Raw genomic sequence first — 21,422 nt, 5'->3', positions numbered from 1 at the left:
CACTGTGCTTTAGTTGTAGGTCTATCACATACTTTGACATATTGTTTAACGCACAGGTGTATAGTATTGGCAACATTAACTGGACATAGCTGCAGTGCATGTTATAAAGGACCTGTCTTGTATGGTGTAGTCTGCTTGTTTGTTGTGCATGGGATCAGAAATACAGTATGGTATATGTAATGCAGTTGTGGTTCCTCACCTGTAGGTGTATGTGTCTGGACTACCATAAAAAATAGTGCAGGTAGTAATGTACTTATTTTGCCTTTCTCCTCACAGGTGAATGTGGGAGTTGGAGTGTGTCCCCCTCACAACCTGATGTTAATGTCTCATCGGCTCAATCTGTCCCATGGGTTGACATCCCACTTCCTTCTCCAGTGCCCCCACACACAGTCAGTATGCCCACACACACCCAGTCCCCTGCAGCCACAGATATAAGACAGAGTGTGGCTACATCAAACAGAAGAGTGTGGCAACTATGGCATCAGTGAGTGCAGACACTAGCCAAAGCTAGAGGGCTGGCGACGTCCCACACAGGCAAATTAACAGGAGTGCTAGAAGGAGGATCGCTGCCCATCCACCACCTGTCATGGGTGTCACATCATGGGTTACTTGACTCATGTTTTGGTCCATCATGGAGATAAAAGGCACATTCCAAATACAAAACCAGATGGATGCTCAGCATCATGGATGGAGTACAGTCTGACATCCATGACTCCCTCCAATACATTGCTGATTCCATAGATTATTTCACTGATGTAGTGGATAGATGGTGGGGTGAGACATTGTCAGTTCTTGACCACATGTTGTCTGTGCTGAAACATCTAGTGGGAGTAGGGCATCGGACATGTGGATGTAGGTCAGCAACAACATCTGCTGAGAGTCCACATGGCCATGCACATGTGCGCTCCCATAGTGACAGTACCACCAGCAATAAAGAAGGGAGTGTGCTTTCCACACCACAATGTGGCAGGCCATGGGCACATGGTCCTGGATGGTACCATGTGGGACACTGGCTCAGCAGACACTAGTCACCATCAGCAACTAGCACCACATCTGACATTGGGCATGATCATGCCAGTGCTCTCCTGGCAGAGTCAGTTTCCATGTTTGTGGTCATAGATGGTGAGCTGTCCACTCTGCCATGTACTGTCAACAGCTGTCCAACATACACATGTGTAGGGCTAGCACTTGGCCTGACTATGTGCATGCACACACTCAAACATCACTGTCACATGCAGGTCACCAACAGACACACATGACACGTCTCCATGACCCAGCTAAGCAGCACCCCTTCCTGACTCACACACATGCGGTCAACTGCTTGGCACAGCCTAGGCCTCTGGCACCCCTACACCACACTCTGAGCAGGTGATGATAGCTGTGCCACATCCCTGCCATCCATACCATTGATGCATGGACATGCAAACATGTGTCTGATGCACAGGGTGACTACATTGCATTACATGTAGCTGTTCAGTGTGGTAGTGTTATGCCATGACAGGTGCTGTATGCTGGCATGTGTCATGAGTACACATCAAAATTTGTGTACCTTTGTTGCATGATGTCGGATTGGTGGTAGTATTGCAGAATGGCAGGTGTCTCTCAGAACTGTGTATGTTTCTGTTCCAGGGGTCTGAGTGGCTATGTTATGGAGACTTGGTGGCAATACAGTGGCACAGGACAGCATGGCAGCACAGGAGAAATATGACATCAGCAAGGTCTGGCTGTATATGTGCATGGTTACCTAGGTGCATATGTGTAGAACAGTGTGTCAGGGACAATGGGGTTAGTCAGCGTAATCTTGCATACATACTCCGTAACAAGGCCTGCTATCCTTGATACGTGTCACCTGGGTGTTCTGTACATACAAATGTATGTGGTGGCAGATAGCATGTTTGCCTCAGTAGATCTGAGCTATTTAGGGCCAGCAGCTAGTGACAGGGCAGTAAAATGCATGACAACTGCACACCCATATAGCCATACGTGTACTGCTGCATGGGAATATATTTGTGCATTCACACACACAGAGCAACCTTTATTGATATTAGAATTCAATTCAAGTGTGCCATACACACACAGAGTAAGGGAAAAGCTACATATGTGGTGTGCTTTTTTGGGGAGACAGATATTTAAGAGTAAGAGGGGTAGGTAGGCTAAGTTAGTTAGCAGATGCAGATATACAAGATATGCAAGTCAGGCATGGATGGTGATACACACAAAATGTTGGGGGGGGCACCATGATTGCGGATAAGTGGGGAACATCAGAGGTGCATCTTTCTCTGGCATGAGCACAGTGAGAATCTAGTCCTCATCCTCAGAGCTCTCATCACTGCCTCCTTTTCCCATCCACCTTGGGTGGGGCCAGATGAGGAATCGATTGGGCTATACTATGCAAGATTTTTATTACATTCTAATTATGTACGCACCAAGGCCACTTCCAGTTATCTTCTCCACCAGCCCTGCCAGCTCTTGATGAGTAACATAATCACCACCTGCATTGGCACTAGTCCAGGAGAGTAACAGTGCACCTGCAAGCAGGGTAGAGCTACCTGATGCAGCTGGAGAAGATATTGCAAGATATTGTGGAAGCAACACTGCCAGTTTATGTCCCAGAAGTGACGTGTGTCTCTGCTGCCTGTGGTGGTGCTACAACAGCCACCTGTGGAAGACTGGCTGCCTGAGCCCTGTTGTTTTCTTGCCCTATTCATGTTGCAGCAGTAATTATAGTCCAAATGTCATTATACAAAATAAATAAGTCAACAGAGAAATAGGGTGAAGGGAGAGACAACATAGAATATATCATAAATGCCATGTCATTTTAATACATCACAATCCATCCATATTGCCATATAAATAGGTTAAGTTGTGCCACATCCACGTATGAATGTGTGTTAAACTAGACAAATTATTCTTCTCAGTATTATACACATTAGGCAAAGCATTGTGTGACTATTGCATATATGGTTTACTCATTCTAACTCATAAAATGTCTATGTGAAATTACTATTATTCTAACTTACTGATTACAGCATAATAAACTTTAAGGTAATGCACATAAATTGCTGCTGTTTGGATTTGAACCCACACAAAGCTACAGTGATGTAAACATTGACTAATGCAATGTTTAAGAGCTATTTGATCAGGCATATATGTTATTGACACCTAGTGTATAACTACTTACTTGTGCCTGTGTCAAGCAATAATGGACTTATGGACTAATGTTTTCAGAAATTATTTAAAATTCAGACCTATTACTAAATGACTATCATTCATACCTGAGCCAGACTTACCCCATGCCTCTCTGAGATCCTGTAGTCTCTCCTGATGTTTCTCCCCATTCCCCCATTCCCTTCAACCTCATCAGTAGCTGTATAGAACAAAAAAAAAAATAATGAACAACCTTTTGTGTTGACAAGCCATGGTATTGTATTGGCTGGTAATGGGCCGCTATGCTTACACAATACCAGTGGATCATTGCTCCAAAAATATTCCTCCTGTCCGCAAACCAGGACCTTATCGTGCTTTATCAACTCACTGCCAGTATTGTTCACCAGTACATGGGATGTCATTTGCTTTCATGACAGGCTTGTCCAAGCTATTCCAAGCATCAGCCTTATACTGAGGCTCAGTATAGGCTTTTTCTAACAGCTTTCAGCTGCAAGACTTTATGAGGGGGTCCAACAAAGATCATGGACTTCTCCTGACACCACCTTTAGGCTTTAAATTGAACACTGCCTTCACCATTGCCTCCCATATATTTTCAAGGAAATCAGGAAAATCGGTCAGGGAACTGGTGCTCAATTAAGATCAGGTTGTGTGTAATGATGGACAAGCTAGGCAACTGCATTAGTCCTATCTTGGAATACATGTTTCCTTTGTTATACTTAGAATTATTTGTACTAATGTAACATTCACTTTATTTTGCTTTAAATTTTATATAAATCTTGCTTCATGACTATGGAGCTTTTCTCCCCGGGCCTCCATTGGTAATGGGTTTCAACCCAGTCGAACTTTCCCAGTAAACAAATGTCAAATGAAAAAAATAAATAAATAAATACACAAGCCACACAAATGGAATGGTGCAGAACCTGTGTATGATTTAGGTGTGAATCATGGCTTTAAGATGTGTCCATGTATCTATCCATCCATCCACACTCCCTTTTTTCTCATTTTTGCACTGGCAGTTGGGGTGTCACTCATACCTCAACTGTACAGATTTTCGCAGAATGTCCAGATTTGTGCCTCATATTTTTGGTCCATTTTTCATAAAATTGTGGTTTTCTGCAAATTTGTGGCAAACCATTAAAGACTGAAGTTAGAAAATAATGACAGACATTTGAGTTTCAGACTTCATACCCTTTAGAAAATTCATGCTAATGGTAAACCTGTTATTCTACCCACTTTGTAAGACTGTAAGAACAATATTAAGAAAAAAAATTGTCCCTGTTTTCGGGCCTTTGCCCCACTTTTATTTATGGCTTTGTCCAGATTTCTTGCTCTAAGAAGTTGGGACGTATGGTGTCACTTCAACGGTGACAATCATCTAGATCCGAAGGTTACATCACCGGGTGGCTAGCCATTTTGACTTGTACATGTATGCTGATCAGTATAAGTACAACTGTCCCACAGTAACTTCATTAACTGCTGTTTAACAATGACATCTCAGTTAAAGTTATTATTATATATTGGCACCTCTGGCCATGTTCTCTGTGATGGCTGATAGCAATCATAACTAGATCATTGTCATAAACAAATATAACATCACAATCACAATGTTATTGTTGTTGTTATTCAGTGCTGTCCTTATGTAAATTTATTTTACTTAGTACATGATCTCTTGGTGTCACATAAACTGTGAAAAGTGTGAGTAATATTTATTTTTATTTATTTATTTATTTGCATTTTGTTTACTGGGAAAGTCCACTGAGCCAAAGGCACCCATTTTCAGTGGAGATGTGGGGAGAAAAGATCCACAGTACAAAATATATCAGTTAAAATTTACAAAGTTGTAGTACAAAAAAAATGACAATGGCAATTACAAGGAAATTACAATGAAAATTACAGAGAAATTACTAAGTAATTACAAGCAATACATATATACAAGTTGTTGAGAAGACTAGAGTGGGTTTATGATGCCAGCATTAATACAATCTTAAGCAATTAGCATAAAGTAGGTATCTACATAGCTTATTGTGTTTATGAACTCTCTGTAGAGTAGTATTGCCTTGCACAAACAATGATAATGAGAGAACAATAGCAGCTGGGACTCGAATCTGTGACAAAAAGAACTTGGAATTCTTTAATCTTTATATTAACTGTCAATGACACTGGAGCACTGTCATTTGTGGAGTTTATGCTGATGTGTACAATTTTGAACTTAGCTGGAGATAAACCTAATTCTGTTAATCGTGTTGCACACTGAGTCATTCCTTAACTGAATTAATAATTTGAGGCATATATGAATTCCTGTGGAAAAGTTTCCATTGCACTCATTTTTGTAAGATTTATAATGCATGCAGAAACCAGATAAATTTGCACAGCTGATGGCAAAGCTTGAGTCCATGCATCTTATTTTTTTTTTGAGTTCTTGCTATAGGATATGACTTAGTATTGCTTTACAGTCATTCCTGTATACTAACAGTAATCCATGCCATCTGTCATAGAAAATCTTTGGGCTCCAAACTGAAATATCAAAATTGAGAGATGAAATCAACAAGAAGGGCAGAGTAGTATTGCTGGAAATGAATTCATTCTCAGGTTTTAGTGAGTACCTTCATGTGATAAACTCTGGGTGCCACCCCTGCACTGGCCCAGTAAACAAGGAGCCTCTGCTGACATGCTTGCCTGCTCTCCCTGACTAATGAAGCTAACAAAAGAAATAAAACAATTGTGATATGAACTCTGAATGTTCACTGTGTGGCTGATTAAGAGTACAAGCACCTTCTCAGCTACAGGAATTCAATATCCACACCACAAGCCAATTAATTTGTGATGTGGCTACTCACCACTATCAACCAATTAATATGTGATGTGGGTATCCCACCACTGCCAAACAATTTATATGTGATGCTCAGTATTGGCCCAGTAATCAAGGAGCCTCAATCCTCACCACTAACACCAGTGAAGGACGTGCACATTGGGAGGATGGCAAGTATACACACAGTAAAGTACAATTTCCCTTAAGATCACACAGAGATCACAGTCAGTCTGGGGCTGGTTTCTCCCTCTCTCTCCAGATCCCCAGTAAGACTGCCTACTGGCACAGCTATAGGGTTAAGATCTCAGCTGAGTTGTCAAGCCAAAATGTCCAGCACCCTCTCTGTCTAACCAGTGCTTTATGTTCCTGCCCAAGTAGCTCACACACACACACACACACACACACACACACACACACACACACACACACACACACACACACTTCGAGATTTGATTTATATGCAAACACACAGACACTTGTGGAGGAGGCTGACACAGGTATACTAGCTATGCCTCCTTCTGCCCAAACTATAAGGTAGTACCAGCTCCCACCAACCACTCTTATCAGCTACTATAAGGCCCTTCCCACAGGGTGACCAGTTCTACTGTGTAATGTTATTGTTAACCAAATGGTAAGTGTGTCCAGGACTAAGGCTATTTAAGAGTGGTCTGTACAGTGTCACCAAATACATATGCAAGTATGCTAAGAACTTAAATATCTCTAAACAAACCAGCCAGAATTAAAAGGTTTAAATCTTTAATACTAAATAATAAAAGAACAAGACAATACTCAATAATTCAACACAGTGACAACAGAGTTCAGAATCACAGGAAATACTTTAAACCAACATTGCAGGACAGTCTCACATAAATACAGAAAACATCTAAACTAATCTTGCTATATTTCTATATTTCTCTAAGAGAAATGACTGTAATCTAGTGCTTACTAGTAGTAAGGCAAATACAGATGAGAAGTGCTGAAGCTGGATGTTTTCAGGTCCAAAGACAAATACAAAATGCACAGACTCACTCTCTGAGATAGTTCTTAAACTACTATCAAACATTTTTGCTGGGCTATCTCAGAATACATCATTCTTGTCATGTCTGCATTTAGTTCCCAAGTTAACAGGAACTTAATGCCTGTAGATGACAATATCATCTAGGTAAGCAAGGGTAAAATATCCTGCTTATGCTAGGATATGATCTACTAGCCACTGGAAAGTTGCTGGGGCATTTTTCATTTCAAAGGGCATCTTTATGTAGTCATACAAGCCAAAAGGAGTCATAAAGGCCGACCTCTCTCTAGCACTGGGAGTCAAGGGCACCTGCCAGTAACCCTTGGTAAGATAAATGATGGTAAGATGGTTAGCCCCACCCAGCTGCTCTAGGGCTTCATCTGTCCTAGGCATGGGGTAAGCATCCGACTCTGTGTGACTCTTTAATTTCCTGTAATCTGCACAGAACTTGGTGCTGCCACCCTTCTTTGTTACCAGCACCACTAGGAAGGCCTAGGGACTGCTGGATTCCTGAATTACCTCTAGTTCCAACATTTCCTGTATCTCTTCCCTCAGAGTCTGTTTGACTCTCTCAGGCAGCCTAAAAGGGGCCTGCTTATTAGACTTTTGCGGTATTGTATCCACATGGTGCTGCACCAGGTGGGTGCACCTTGGTTTCCCAGTGAACATGTCCCTAAACTCCTGTAACACTGTTTGGATTTCTTGAACCTGGGTAGGGGATAGCTGCTGGGACATTGCTACCCCTTCCACTAAGGTATCAGTGCGATCCTCACTGAGTAGATCAGTCACCAGATCTCCCACAAACTCCTGCAATCCACTGCAGATACTCAGCACTAGGACCTCCCTATCATGGTAAGGTTTCATCATGTTAACATGGTACAATTTGTGCCCCGGTCTTCTGCCTAGCAGTTCTGCCATGTAGTTAACATCACTGACCTTCCTTACCACCTCGTAGGGTCCCTCCCAGGCTGCCTGTAGCTTGTTGGGTCTGACAGGAATGAGAATCATTACCTGCTGCCCTACAGCATACTCTTTAGCTTGACTTTTTCTGTTGTTGGCCTTCTGCCAGGTTATCCTGGGCCAAGCCCATGAGGTCCCTGAACCTTGTCCTGAGGTTTAGGACATATGCCACAACAGACTCCTTATGGAATTCAGACTCACCCTCCCACTCATCTTTAATTAATGCTAGAGGTCCCCTCACCCTATGCCCATACAGCAACTGAAAGGGTGAAAAACCTGTCGATTCATGGGGAGTCTCTCTGTAAGCAAACAACAAATGGGCAAATATTTGTCCCAGTCCTTCTTAAACTGGTCTGCAAATGCCTGTTGCATGGTCTTGAGTGTAGAGTTTAACATCTCAACAAGACCGTTAGTCTGGGGTTGGTAGGGGGTGGTCTTTATGTGCTTCATCATACAGTACCTCCAGAGACAAGCCAGCATGTCTGACATGAAATTGGCACCTCTGTCAGTCAGAATTTCTTTTGGGAAATCTACCCAGCTGAAAATCTCTAACAAAGCATTTGCTACCTTTTCTGCCTCAATGGATGACAGAGCCACTGCTTCAGGGTAGTTGGTAGCATAATCTACTACCACTAGGATATGCTTTTCCCCTGTGGAACTTGGAGTACTCAGAGGCACAACATTATCCATAGCTACCCTCTAAAATGGCTCCTCAGTCACAGGCAAAGGCATCAAAGGAGTTTTCACCTTGTCTCTTGCCTTGCCTACCTTTTGGCATTGCTCACAGGTCTTGCAGTACCCTGTTACATCTCTGGAAATCCCAGGCCAATAAAAGTTATGTATAATACGTCTCTTTGTACGTTTTATGCCCATATGACCTACAAAGAGAATATCATGGGCTATGGCTAGAACTGCTAGACGGTAGGCTCTGTTCACTACCAATTGCTGTATTCTCTCACCCTCTAGACCTCCATCAGGGGTCCACTCTCTATACAGTAACCCTTTGTCCCAGTATATATATTACCCTTTCCCTTGAGAATCAGATGCTTCACTAGCTACCTCGTTCATTCCTTGTAATGTATGGTCTGAGAGCTCAGCCTGTCTCAACTATCTCTTTGTAACCCTTACCAGCTCCCTTTCTACAGGAAGTCTGGTATCCTCTCACAGTGGTGCCTCACTGTCAGACTACTACTCACCTCTGCCCTTGCAGTCACTCTGTTCAAGAGAACATCATTACCCACAAGCAGCTGTGGCTCACCTTCAGTCTCACTACTACTGGGTAGTTTCATCACTGAAGTAGCCACCTCACCAGTCCTTGCTGCAAGTGTTCAGTCTGTCTGGGTCTCCCCAAGCTATCAGACCCACATGCTTGTCTCCGAGCCTGACTGTGTAACTGCATGAACACATGGTACTGCATCACCAAAATTATTCCCTATCAGGACATCTGCAGGGTGGCAGTTTGGTACCCCTGTTATCTCAAGACAACCTACTGTTGGCATTTGTCATACCCACTTACTGGATCTACCACCTTTTGTTCCCCACCTTGCCTCCGTGGACATCTATAGGCTCCACTAGTTGTATTTAAAACATTTAACCCTACGTCCTGGACATATACACGGATTAGTGGCTTCCCCTGCTACTGGCAGATTCTGTTGTGGCAGTCTGGGCTGCCCACCATGGGTACCCTTAAACCCATGAGTAGCACTGGGTGTCCCTTTCCTGTGCAGGGATGCCATGCTGGCTAGGTATAGGTCTCCCTTCTTCACCAACTCATCTGCAGTAAGGCATTGTCTGTCAGCTAACCAGAGTCTCATGTCCTCAGGCAAAGTTCTAAGGGCTTGATCCCTCACCAAAAGTTCTGCCAGCCCTTCAAAAGTGGTGACCTGACATCCACGCACCCACCTATGAAAAAAGTGCTTAGTTCAACAACATATTCACACACACCTTCATCTTCCTTGCGTCTATGCTCACGAAACATTTTCCTATAAGCTCCAGATGTTAACTTAAAAAATTCTAGCAAGCGGTTCTTTGCAACATTATAATTCACACAGTCAGTATCAGACAGTTTGGACATTGCAGTTACAGCTTTACCATGGAGTAAGGGGGTTAGAAACCATACCCAGAGCCCTTGGTCAACATCATACTGTTTACATACCCTCTCAAACATATGAATGAAACTATCAAAATTATCACCCTCTCTAAATTGTGGAAGAAATTTACTGACCTTTGTTGCTTCTGGGGTTCAGTTGCTCCCTTCTTCATTACCTCCATGAGTCTGGTGAAGAGTCAGCATCTGCTTTTCATGCTGCCTGTGCCTCTCATTCTCCTCAGCCTGCAGATGCCACAGTTTCTCACTTCCCTCAGCCTTCAGGTGTTGCAGTTTTTTATTTTTGTCAGTTTCTAGATGCCTCAGTCTCTCTGCTGCCTCTATTTCCAAATGCTTGGCCTCCAACTCAAGTCTCTTTAACTCCAATCGATTTTTATGTACTCTGTGGAAAGGTTGAGCTGTCCATTTTCTGAGAGCTGTACATCTCCACAGCCAGTCTGATTGTTCTCCTGGTTGCAGTTGTGAATAAAGCTACAATCATGTCTGCTTTAGTCAGGTTGGCATGCACCAGTCCTTAAGGCTTGTACAGCTCAGCCAACTGGCTCCTTGTCAGCTTGCCATACTCCTCTGCTGACATGTTTGCCTGCTCTTCCTGACTAACTAAGCTAACAAAAGAAATAAAGCAATTGTGATAAGAACTCTGAATGTTCACTGCATGGCTGAGAGTACAAGCACATTCACCAGTTACATGAATTCAATATCCACACCAGTACAAGCCAATTAATATGTGATGTGGCTACACACTACTATCAACCAATTAATATGTGGGTATCCCACCACTGCCAAACAATTAATATGTGATGCTCAGCACTGGCCCAGTAATCAAGGAGCCTCAATCCTCACCACTAACACAAGTGAGGGACATGCACATTGGGAGGATGACAAGTACACACACAATAAAGTACAATTTCCCTTAAGAGCACACAGAGATCACAGTCAGTCTGGGGCTGGTTTCTCCCTCTCTCTCTCCAGATCCCCAATAAGACTCCCCACTGGCACAGCTATAGGGTTAAGCTCTCAGCCGAATGGTCAAGCCAAAATGTCCAGCACCCTCTCTGTCCAATCAGTGCTTCGTGTCCCTGCCCAAGTAGCTCACACACACACACACACACACACACACACACACACACACACACACACACACACACACACACACACACACAAACTTCGAAATTTGATTCATATGCAAACACACAGACACTCCTGGAGAAGGCTGGCACAGGATTACTAGCTATGTCCCCTTCTTCCCAGATTATAAGGTAGTACCAGCTGCCACTAACCACTCTTATCAGCTACTATAAGGCCCTTCCCAAAGGGTGACCAATTCTACTGTGCAATGTTACTGTTATCCAAATAGTAAGTGTGTCCAAGACTAAGGCTATTTTAGAGCAACCTGTACAGTGTCACCAAATACATAATCAAGTACTCTAAGAGCTTAAATATCTCTAAACAAACCAGCCACAACTAAAAGGTTTAAATATTTAATACTAAATAACAAAAGAACAAGACAATACTCAAAAACTCAACACAGTGGCAACAGAGTGCAGACTCACAGGAAATACTTTAAAACAACATTGCAGAACAGCCTCACATAAATAGAGAAAACATCTAAACTAATCTTGCTATATTCCTATATATTTTATTTATTTATTTATTTTACATTTGTTGACCGGGATTGCCTGACTGAGCTGAAGAGCCCTTTTTTAGCAGAGGCCCGGAATGAAAAGCTCCAACTTATTAAACAATTTTCATTATAAATTAGCATTAAGGCATTAAGTAGTAATACAACATTATACATAGGTTCATAGGTTCATACTAGGCTATCTGCCCGTGGGCATTTATAAGCCTAGCCAGAGTGTGTTTGGCTTTTGCCACCCATTTTAAATGAATTTTGCTATGCCCTTTTTTGAGGTTAGTATACTGTGCCTCTGTCTAACAGTGACACAGAAGTGATACCCGGGGTAAACCTACGATCTCCCATCCACTCATCAAGATTCCTCTTGAAGATAGTCAATGAGGGACTCTGCCTAACCTGGACTGGGATTTTATTCCAGAGTGAAGGGAGCCTTTGGGTTATGAATCTGTCGCTCCAGCATGTCCCATTTATTTCAGTGCTGAGGTTCAAGTCTCTCGAGCACGTAGCTCAATGGGATTTGGATTTTCTGAGGTGCAGCATGTCCATTAATTCTGGGTTGCACATGGCTTTATACGTCAGGCACTGATTGCCTCTGAGCAGGCGGTATACCACTGAGTAGAGCTGGAGTTTCTTTAACCGGGCAGCATATGGCATCTGTTTGAGTCCTTTGATCCTCTTGGTGAGGTACTTTTGGAGTCTTTCCAGTTGCTGCAAGTGTCTGATAAGGTACATTACAAAAGGGGCATTGTATTCAATTATAGGGCTGATGAGGGATGAGTAAAGAGGCATGATGACCTCCCCTGATCTAGATGTGAATCCCTTCATGATTAGGTGGGCTATATAAAATGTTTTTCTAACCACTTTGGCCACGTGGTTTTCAAATGAGAGATTGCTATTAACTTGGGTCCCCAGGTCCCTAATTACTTCTTCCGTACTTAATGGATTATCACCTATGTGGTAATTTGTGGGCACTTTGTTTTTGTCAAAGGGGATAACTATACACTTTTTGGCATTTAGCTTGAGGCCATGGCTCTGGCACCAGTTGTCTGTTTCCATGAGGCCCTTTTGTAGGATGTTTGTGTCGGCTGGAGAGTCAATTATGGCACCTAATTTGCAGTCATCTGCGAACTTGGTCAGCCACAGTCCTTCCGTGTTGGCCTGTACCTCCGAGAAATATATACAGAACAATAGAGGTCCCAGGACTGAGCCTTGTGGGATGCCACTTGTAACTGATTTGGAGTCTGACATGGCTCCAGCAATTCTAACCATGTGGGTTCTGTCCTTAAGCCAGTTTGCAACCCATCTAGTGACATAGGGGTTTATATTTAAGCTGGTGAGCTTATCTATAATGCCCGAGTGATGTATTGTATCGAAGGCTTTTATGAGGCCCAGGTAGGCTGTGTGGACCACCTTCCTCTCGTCAATGGCCTTGGTGACTGTTTCAAAGAAATTGACCAGGTTTAAGAGGCAGGATCTGCCCTTAACAAAGCCGAACTGGGTAGGATCCAGTGTCTGTAGGTCCCCAATATCTTTATTTATGAGGTCCATGATGATCCTTTCCATAGCTTTGCAGACCAAGCTAGTCAGGCTTATGGGGTGATAGTTTCCAGGATCCGTTGAGGCACCACCTTTGTGGAGAGGGACCACTGTTGCTGTATGCCACTCTTTGGGTACATATCCTGTAGTAAGGCTGAGATTGAACAGTAGTTTTATGTTTGGGTTTAGCTCTTCTTTCAGTTCATGTAGGATGCAGCCTGGGACACCGTCTGATCACATTGATGCTGTGTTTTTTGCTTTGGAGAGGGCGGCTGTTACCTGAGCATCTGAGATGTCAGGGGGGAAGCACTCTGCTGGGATAGATGTTTGCCCTTTTGGTGGGGGGGGGGAGTTTGTGCTGAACCTGTCAGCTAGGATGTTGGCAATGTCTGTTGGTTCGGTGTATTTTTTGTAATTTTGGACTAATTCTGAGCATATCTGGGAATTCTCACCCAGGTTCCTTACATACCTAAAGAAAGCCTTGTGATTATCCTTAGTGTCCTTTGCAATTTTTCTCTCGAAGCTGGCCTTAGATGATTTTATGAGTGCCCGTAGTTGTTTGCTAATACTGATCAGAGATGCCTTCCCTTTTTGGGATTTTGCTCTATCCTGTAGTAGCTTCCTCCTTCTATTGTATAGTTTGTTTATAGCTGGGGTCCACCAGACAGGACACCTGCTTTTGGAGGAATGGGTCTTGGTTTTATTTGGGATTGCATGATCCATGCATTCCTGAAGGTGTTCATAGAATGTGTTTATAAAGGATTCTGCGGTCTGGGCCGTATTTTCCACAGGCCTGGGGGCTTTGAAGGATTCCACCTCAGTTTTGAGGAGTGTGAAATTTGCTTTAGAGAAGTTTTTCACTGTGGTTTTCTGGGCAGGGCTGGGGTCAGGATGTGAATATCCAGTGAGATTAGTTTATGGTCTGATCTTCCCAGTGAGGGATACACTTCTGGTCAAGAGCATAGAGCCCCCATGTTGGTGATGATCAGGTCCGGTATTTTTTCCCCTCTATTTCAAGATGTATAAAAAGAAACATGTCATTAAGATAAATATAGTTTTTGGGGTAAGTGGTTACAAAAACCCAGTTTTATCATAATGTAGTTGCACGAAGACAATTAGAATAGAATGTTTCTCTGAGGTGATTTGCTTAATAGATTTTAGAAGATAGTAGAAAGAATAGTCAAGGAAGATTAGAGAGAGCTAGTGAGAAGAGTGAGTTATGGGCAGAAAGTAGATTAAGGTATGAGAAGTAGGGGATGTTTAAGGAGAGAGAGTGCAGTGGCAGAACCAGTGACTTTTTAAGTGTTCTTTGGTGGCTTTCTTAAATTGTTTAGGATGTGTAAGGATCCTGATTTCTAGTGGGACCTTATTCCAAGCAACAGTGGGGTGATAGCTGCACATATTGCGTCCAATTTTAGACTTGGGTTTGTAGATTTGTAGTAGGTCTTGGTTAGAGCTTCAGAGATTTCTGGAGGGAGAATAATGGGAGATGAGAGGGGATAGTGCTGGTCAGTAGGAAGGCTGGTATAGAATAGAATGGATGCCCTGGAGCTGAGAGACAAGAAGCTGGTGGGGTAATTCAAGCCAGTTTAATATATCTCTAAGAAAAATTACTGTAATCTAGTGCTTACTAGTAGCAAGGCAAATACAGATGAGAAGTGCTGAAGCTGGATGTTTTCAGGTCCAAAGATAAATACAAAATGCACAGACTCACTCTCTGAGATAGTTTTTAAGTTACTATCAAACATTTCTGCTGGGTTATCTCAGATTGCATCATTCTTGTCACCTCTGTATTTAGTTTCCAGGCTAACTGGAACTTAAAATATAGCACCTCTGTGTTAAAAAAAATCTTTCCTAGAACTGGCCTCGAACTGGAAGTCATAAAACTGTTAAACACTTTTACCTTGGAAACCTGCAATTATTTCTGTTTCCAGGCAATATAAAGAATTTTTAGCTGCAGGCATTCTGTCTCCAAGCTGAGATAAACACCATCATAAACAACTCAACTTATTTTCTTAGAATTTTGCTTTTTTCCAGTAGGGTACTGTGGTTACATTTTTGAAGCTCAGCACATAACATACAGTTTTCTTACATTTGTGAGACAAGCATACAAACCATATTACTATTCACAAATGAGACAGAATTATTTACAAAATTCCAGCTAGCTGGGCTGGCAGCCTTCACACCTTGTTTTCACAAAATCTCACCAAAAGACTGCTGTTACATAGATTGTATTTTATATAGCCTATATCATGAAGAGCTGTAGGTTAAAAATTTAAAAACCAGCTATGTGCAGTTTCCAGGATAACAAATGCCCAGTCCTGGCATATATACTGTTGCCAGGATTGGATAAAAAAATGGCAGTGCAGAATCCTCAAAACACAGACAAATTGCTGCAATGGGTTTAGGTCAGATATCAGGGGGGGATGGCCCCTCTCTTGTCGAAGGAAGTAATAGTCCACACAAACCACAGAAAAAGAGTCTTAAAGATGACAGAGTGTACCACTGAGAATAAGGAATAAATTATGTATTGTTACTATTATACAACAAACCCAGAATTTCCAGATAGAAGATATTCAGAATGATTGAGAGAAATTAGAAGAAAGAAAAATATTTGCACAAGAAAAATTGCCAAAAGCTTCACATAAAATGTGCACTGTTTGATACAAGAGATCCATGAAAAGTATTATACAGATGAAGAAACTTTTTGGTCTGCCTGGAAAAATAAGTGATAGGGGAAGTGCAAAAATATGAAGAACAAAACCCAGAGTTTTTTGAAATGTATAAACAAGAAACATGGACATGGGGAAGAAAAACAGATCTGGTATGGTGCAGTATTTATGCAGAGGAGAAGGAAAAATTAATAAATATAAAAAACAGCATCAAAGATACTTGAACAGACATACAGGCAAAGTCACCTGGATATGGACAATGTCACCATACAAAAAATAAGAAAACAAAGGGGAAATGTAGTAAATAGAATTAGAAAGACATTGAAGAAAAAAAACTGAAGTCATGGATTATCTGTGAAGTGAATGATTTAGTGTATAAAATCTGGCATGGGTATTGTCATAGCATGATAGGACAATGACTCTCCAAAGTATGGAGAAACAAGTGGAGTGAGAGACACTTGAAGAAGTATGGACAAGGGAGAGAAAAAGAGCTCTGAAATATGCAGTATTTATGCTAAGGTGAAATCAAAACAAATCGATAAAAAATTAAAAAAAAACAGCACCAAAGATATTTGAAGGGAAATACAGGTAAAGGCACTCAGACAAGGGAATTTTCAAAATACAAAACATAATAAAAACAAAGGGGTAAAGTAGAAAAGAATATTAGTAAGGAAGAAGTTAAACAAACAGAAACTGAAGTTATGGATTATCTGCCAAGTGAAGGATTTGGTGTTAGTAAATACAACACAGGCAATATAACAGTATGACGAAACAATGAATCCTCAGATTACGGAGAAGCAGGTAGAGAGGGCAGCATCAGAAGCCCTGCCGCATGCTGATGCTCCCGATCCTTCTGTAGGAGACCAGTACAAAAGTTCAGATAAAGTTGCACAGCATGGAAAGGAGCAATAAAACAGTGACAACTTTGTTGCAAAGAATGTGTAGGTTGAAGGGCCAATAAACTCACATATGAAGGAACAGCATGGTGCATTTGAAGAGGATTTGTTACGGGAAGGTGTTCAGGAACTTTCTGTAGAATGCCCGCAGGAAACAGAGACAAAAGAAGGTTCTCTCAGTCTAGAAGAAAATGATCTAAGGGAAGAGCTGCTTGATTTAACAGAGATGAATTGACATATTAAGACTGATAAAAGAAAGAGATTACAGAAAATAAATAAATAAGACCCAAACTGTTAGATGTCTAGCAAAAAAAATAAACTGCCTCTCTAAGGCTCAAACTCAGGATCCTGCACACTACAGTCACAGTAGTTAACCACCAGGCCATCATAGCAATTGACATGAATGAGGTATTAGCAAACTAATCCTCACCACAGGAAAGTCAAACCAAACATGTGAACTGAGTCTATGTACAGTGTGATGTTGGATAACCTGCCACAGAACATAAATATGTGAACTGGAGTACTGCAGTAAGCATAGATCTGAGGTGTGATTGTAATAAAGTGTAGAATTCCCCAGGTCCCCATACAGTGTATGTACACATGAATCACGGATACCAGACACATATATAACCTGTAATGAAGAATAAATCATTGCCAAATGGCAAATATAGTGCTAATTAACTATTAAGCAATGTGAATTGCAGAACAGCTCAAGTTAGTAAGTGTAAGCAATGTGTAGCGGAGCCAAGTCAATCTGCCTAGTGGTATACCTCTTTAAGCAGTGCCAACCTTATCTAAGGAGGTGTACCCATAGCTTAGCCTTTTCAAAACTGGCCAATCATGGGAAAGTGCAAGAAAATGGCTGTATTTAAACCCCACAGGCAGGAATACTTCTCATAACTCGTTGTAGCTTCCTACTGCAGGCAGAATGGCTGGTGTGGGTGAAGGCACTCAATTTAGAGCGCAGCGCTGGGGCATCCAGGAGTCAAAAATCATGGTTTGGCTGCTGGTAAAACACCATGATCAGAGGCTTCAGCAGGGCCAGTACCAGGGCTCACAGTATAAAATGGAGGCCTGGGACAGTCTTGCCTGTGACCTCACCAGTGCAGCAGGTATCCCCCGGACTGGTGAGCAGGTCAGGCACCACCATGCTGACCTGAAGTGGTGGAGGGGGATGTACTGGAACAGTGGATCCAGGAGTCTCGGCAGGTGCACAATGCCCCAGGACTGAGTAAGTACTCATTCTACTAAGTAGTAAATAATTGCCTAGCTTGTGTATACTATGGATAGGTATGGCTAAATATCACTGCATTTCTCTGACAGCTGCAGATAAGTGGGCTTTGAACCAGCAAGCCCATTATGCTAGGCTGCAAAGGCTGCATCGTGAAGCAGGTTAGTATTCAGTCTGCATGTACTGTCATAACAAATAAATATAAGAGCCTTAGAAAGTGTTGTACCAGTAGAAATAATGTGTAATAGTCTGTGAATAAAGGTATAACCCCTGGAGTACTTCTGTTTACTCTTCTCTCATATGTTGGCGATCTGTTCCATACTATAAATAGTACTGTTGTATCTTAAGCAGTGTCACCCACACCGTGGTATGGAGATAAAATTGCCATGAAGTCCTGCATAACAGTGTTGCATGTGCCAAGAGGTCAGTTATAGTGTACAAGTTAGGGAGACTTAGACAGAAAACAGTCAAAAGCTGTAAATCAGTTCCCTGATAGCACAGTGTACTGTGATGTTAGCTATAATATTTTGTCACACACAGCAGGGGTTTGAATCCTGGGAGTGCTACTAAGTTGTATGCATAATCATACCCCACAACTGTACAGATTTTGATACACTGTTCAGATAGAAAGCAGTATGCATAATTACACACAACATCTGTACAGAATTTGCTAGACTGTTCAAATTGAAAGTTGTATGTATATTCATACCCTACAACTGTTCCAATCTGTCCAGCATGTCCAGATAAATGGCCCTTATCTCCAGCTTGATACCCTGTTCCCCGGAAAATCCAGTGTGATGTTCCAAGAATTGTAGGCAGCTGTCAATCACATATAACTGACATTCAAATGTGTACATAGTCAAAGATTGTATATGGAAACAAACCTGTCATTCTAGCACCTCACCCAAAGTGTATGACAGCAATTCTCAACATATGCTGCATTAACATCTGCAGCCTGCAATGCCTATATGTAAGACACAGGTCACATATATAATAATCTATAAACATACCAGTGTAAAATATAAGGCCATTGTGTAGTGTAAAAATACATGTAAGGGAAAGACCACTGCAGTGACTAAGAGTGTTGTGAAAACTACAAGGATATATTAATTGTTAATTGAACTCTCTCTCTCTCACCCTACCATATGTGCATAATAACCCAATGACACTCCTCAAGTGGTATGGGTACACTCCATCCTTTTATTGGGACGTATGTCCTAATGGTTTATAAATATTCACATTTGTTTCTATGTATGTGCCATGTGAAAAATTCATCCATATTGGCGGCCTGTTGCCATCAATGAAATCTGCATGCTCCTGTAATAGCCACTGTTGTTCCATATATGCATGTGATCTGCTTGCTCTGCAACTGTGTTAATTCTGGTGTGTTGGGTTAATGGGAATACCTATGCATGCTGTTATAACTAATCCTGAATGCTGTTTGTTAACTGTCACTAAGTCATATCTGTTATAAACTTGTGACAACACAGCTTGTATGGGAAGGCCGGTCCCAGTGGACCCACCTGTCCCACCTCAGCTGGCCATGGCACTGGGCACCAGCACATCTGGGGCCCAGCCTGGGACCTCCTTCTCCATGGGCCCTGCACCACCCTCGGGTTGAACAACTGCAGGGGATGGGGCTCCCCCCCCCCCTCGGAGTGGGCATGGAGGGGAACCTGTCACCTGTCAACAGGTCCAGGCTGTGGTGCGCAAGGAGCTCAATCTGGAGTATCGAGAGTGGCTACACATGCTTGAGGGCTGAGTGGCACTATTAGAGGGTGAGCCTGCCCCTCCTACACAGCCCACAGCACAGCCCCGAAGATGGGTGTGCTGCGGGCCCTGCTGCCCTTCCTACACAGCTCACAGCTCAGAGCACAGCCACCTTCGGGGCCGTGAAAGTGCAGTGGTGACTGCCCATGGGTCGGGACCTCAGTCCCACTGTTTCCAGTTGGAGGCTCATGGGCTTGCGACTTCCAAACACCTCTCCACGTCCAAGGTGTTTACCCCCCACATGTGTTATATACCAGCCCTGTATGCATCTTTTGTGTCTTGTCTGTTATCCTACCCAACCTACCTCCCCAAATATATCTACTACCCCTCCCCAACATCCCACTCTCACCGGAAAAAAAATAAATAAAAGAGAAATCTGTTCCCACAAAAAAATCTCCCCCATACATAGCTGTCCATTTCGCACACATGTCCACTGGACACATGTGATCTGGTCTAATCGGCATCATAATGAATATATGTTGTCCTCACCCTTCTCCCAGAGGTTTGAGGGTTCAAATGTACCTGCAAATATAATGTATATGCACAGCTGTTGCTGTTGAAGAAATGGGCAGCTATGGACCTTTCCCACACTCTTCCTGCACATGCCTAGCTATTTTCCCTACTGTCCTTCCCTCTTTGTGCCCTGTTTTTCACCACTTTCCTATCAACCCCTTTTTCTTTTCATTTAAAGGAATTAGCATGGGGTAAGTGGCAGTAAGCACTTTTAAGCAGCGGTAAGCGGGTTTGCATTGAGGTAAGTACTGCTAAAATCTGGTTACAGTTTCTTATACTCAGTTAGCTGCTGAATTGCTTAACCTGTGTAGGCATTGCTCAGCTCTGCGCAAACCCGTGCAAACTTGCTTACAACTGCTTAAAAGTGCCTCAGTCACTCTGTAGCCAATGTCCCTTGTTCTGTTCAACAACACAATAAACTGCCTCTCCAAGGCTTGAACACAGGACCCTGCGCTCTACACACAAAATGATTTACCACTAACCCATGGTAGATATACATGACCTGAAGTTTTCACAAACATATCATGCAGCACATTCAGTCAACAGTTACAGGAAATGTATTATTATCACACCACATAACCTGTTAATGCAAGAAGTCTAGACAGAGTATGCCTCACTGTGGGTACAAATAGGGATATATTTCAACTAATGCTCTGATACACTTAAAATGTTGCTAGTTACACAGTTATATGTATTAGAACACATATGTAGAAGGAGATCAAGTCTGAAACACAAAAGTGTTGCCACTAGTTACTGACTTCAATGCTGCGATCATCCATGACAATTGTCAAGTGAATGACGAACAGGTTGTAATATGAGCCGAACATGCATGGACATATGGACAGATATATATCTGTAAATGTAAACAGATAAACAGCTATATGTGTATATATATATATATATATATATATATATATATATATATATATATGTATATAGCTATATGTATGACTCACAAATAATCATGTAACAGCAATTGTATATAAATACATACATATGTTCATATGTATGTATATGTATATATATATATATATATATATATATATATATATATATATATATATATATATATGTATATATATATATATATATATATATATATATATATA

This window comes from Protopterus annectens, chromosome 2.part2 (assembly GCF_019279795.1).
Source record: "Protopterus annectens isolate FY-2018-M chromosome 2.part2, PAN1.0, whole genome shotgun sequence".
Taxonomy (NCBI): Eukaryota; Metazoa; Chordata; order Ceratodontiformes; family Protopteridae; genus Protopterus; species Protopterus annectens.
Note: the sequence above shows the minus strand (reverse complement) of the source record.